This window comes from Littorina saxatilis, unplaced genomic scaffold (genome assembly GCF_037325665.1).
Source record: "Littorina saxatilis isolate snail1 unplaced genomic scaffold, US_GU_Lsax_2.0 scaffold_3498, whole genome shotgun sequence".
In the NCBI taxonomy this organism is placed as follows: domain Eukaryota; kingdom Metazoa; phylum Mollusca; class Gastropoda; order Littorinimorpha; family Littorinidae; genus Littorina; species Littorina saxatilis.
Genome location: NW_027127985.1, coordinates 2,466 through 5,163, shown reverse-complemented (window position 1 = coordinate 5,163; position 2,698 = coordinate 2,466). Strand labels below are relative to the sequence as shown.

General features: G+C 38.5%; 1 long non-coding RNA gene across 1 annotated transcript; it reads right to left on the bottom strand.

The window, feature by feature from the left end:
* Positions 1–41: 41 nt before the first annotated feature.
* Positions 42–1,907, bottom strand: LOC138956357 (uncharacterized). The gene is made up of 3 exons (XR_011452624.1): positions 1,721–1,907; positions 568–648; positions 42–119 (listed from the first exon to the last, which is right to left on the bottom strand). It is a non-coding gene; the product is annotated as an uncharacterized lncRNA (long non-coding RNA).
* Positions 1,908–2,698: the final 791 nt, after the last annotated feature.

Here is a 2,698-nt window from a genome sequence, read left to right as displayed (position 1 = left end):
TAACAAAGAATGTGTATACAAACACACACAAAATGTCTTACTACAAATATAGATGTCGCAGGTAGTGCCAGCTATACAGTCAGTAGATGCCCCAGAGCAGGTGCCACCAACACTCAGTTCTGAAAACAAAATTATGGAAGAAGTTTGGAATATACAGTGTTCAACTTGTTATACGCAGTACATGTATTGTTTGGTAAATATCGGTAAATATCCGATTCATATTTGATTGATTGTCAGATTATTTAACGATACATTGTAATTCCTTACTGTTACAGACATACTGCCTTGAACAATTAATTGTTCAAGTTGAAATACTTAAGACCAAAGTATGTATTGCAATCTCCAGGTACAAGAAATATTTCCATACTACAGCACCAGAAGCAAAAAGGTGTAGCTCGTGGTATATGCTGTGACATATCATACACACAATCTCACATACAGCAAACTCTATTTTTTTCTGATTTTATGAATCAAAAATAAGATCAACTTTTTGCGGTAGAGTTACTGAAACAAAAAAAGAATATCATGGAATATGTTGTGTTATATCATACACCAAGTTTTACTCACTGCAAACTCCACTGTCACAGACCAGATCACTCTTGCATTTGTCTGAGTTGCTTCCTGTGCAGTTGCCTCCCTTTTCAAGTTCTGGAACGTTATGAAGGAATTGTGTTCAGAGTTACCTCTGTTTAGTATACTCTTGAAAACACACATCCTTCCTCTCAAAGGTTCCCCACTTGCACGACAATATAAAACAGACAGATCCATGCGTTTGTTCTGAAAGGAGTGAAAGTTGTTTGGTTGTTGTTGTTGTTGTTGTTGTTGTTGTTGTTGTTGTTCTTCTTCTTCTTCTTCTTGTTCTTCTTGTTCTTGTTCTTGTTCTTCTTCTTCTTCTTCTTCTTCTTCTTCTTCTTCTTCTTCTTCTTCTTCTTGTTCTTCTTCTTGTTCTTCTTCTTGTTCTTGTTCTTGTTCTTCTTCTTCTTCTTGTTCTTCTTCTTGTTCTTCTTCTTGTTCTTGTTCTTGTTCTTCTTCTTCTTCTTCTTGTTCTTCTTCTTGTTCTTCTTCTTGTTCTTCTTGTTCTTGTTCTTCTTCTTCTTCTTCTTCTTCTTCTTCTTCTTCTTCTTCTTCTTCTTCTTCTTCTTCTTCTTCCTTTTTTGCTTTTTTGCACGATATAATATCGACGTTATGGATTGTCACGAGAGAGTTACAAACGAACATTATTCTTTCATAGACAAATTGTGGATAAAGTGCTGGGTTCTTTTTTTTATGAGTGAAGCTACCCAGACAGACAGACAGACAGACACACACACACACAAAGACACACACACACACACACACACACACACACACACACACACACACACACACACACACACACACACTCAGACAGACCACCATACAGATATTGATACCATTGATTAAATATACAGGTACATAGAGTCGCTGATTTTTATTGTATATTTCTTATCTTACAAATGCTACTAGCCCATTTCTAATGAAATCGAAAACAACCAGAGTGGCATCATCGACACCCCACCTCCCACCCCCAACCACCAACAAAACCCACCACCGACCGACACCCCCACCCCATTTCCTTTTTTCTAAACACAATTTTTGAATCCTATTAGATACTATGTTGAATGGCGCTTCTCGAACTGATCAATAATGATTTATTGGCATACAAAAAATTCACGCGACAAAACTTTTTAAAGAGACTTACTGCACACTCCCCCTTCGCAGGCTGTTCCGGTTTTGCAGTTGCCAGAGTTAGCTCCCATGCAGTTTTCGCTGACATCCAGTCCTGAAACAAAATAGTGTCGAGTTTATCAAATTGTTCTTGACGGATTATGACGCTTTTGTCATTTATTTTCAAGTGCCTGTTGTTCAAGATACCTTTCTTAAGGTGTAGTAAATAAAGAAAAGAACAAGTCGCGTCAAGCGATGTCAAAACATTCAGTCAGTCTGTCAAGCTGAAACTAATTTAAACATCAACACGGGAACCCAGTCCTCACCGAGACTAATTATATAGTAAGGCTTGGTTAGCCCAAACCCGAAAACCGAGATGGATTGCATTCGTCTTGCATGGCGAAGCATGCGAACGTAGTTTGTATACACCAATTGTCATTAGGCCTACATTCTTAGCACATTTTCAGAGAAAACATGACATATCTTTATATAATTTTGGATTCCGGTAAAGAGATTAAGTATACACTAAAATCACGCTTAAATGTGATAATCAGCTTTTCATTGTAATGACAACTGAAAGGAACAAAGTAATTGATTAATGTTGAGCTTCCAAGCTGGAATTTCATAGTCTGGTCAAAGATTGCTTGACCAAAATTTCAACCAACTTGATAAAACCATGAGGTCGTCAACTTTCAGTAAAAGCCGGATGTGATGTCATCAAAGACATAAATCAAAATTAAAACACGTTTGGGGATATCTATGTTTGTACAGATTTGTCTAGTAGTTTTCTTGGAATCGCAATGCACAAACACACACACGCACGCACGTTCGCACGCACGCACGCACGAACGCACGCACGCACGAACGCACGTACATACGCGCACACACACACACACACACACACACTCACACACACACATACACACACACACACACACACACACACACACACACACACACAGACATAACAGTCTACAAGGCGATACAGCGCATGAGGCGCACCCCTTGGGTT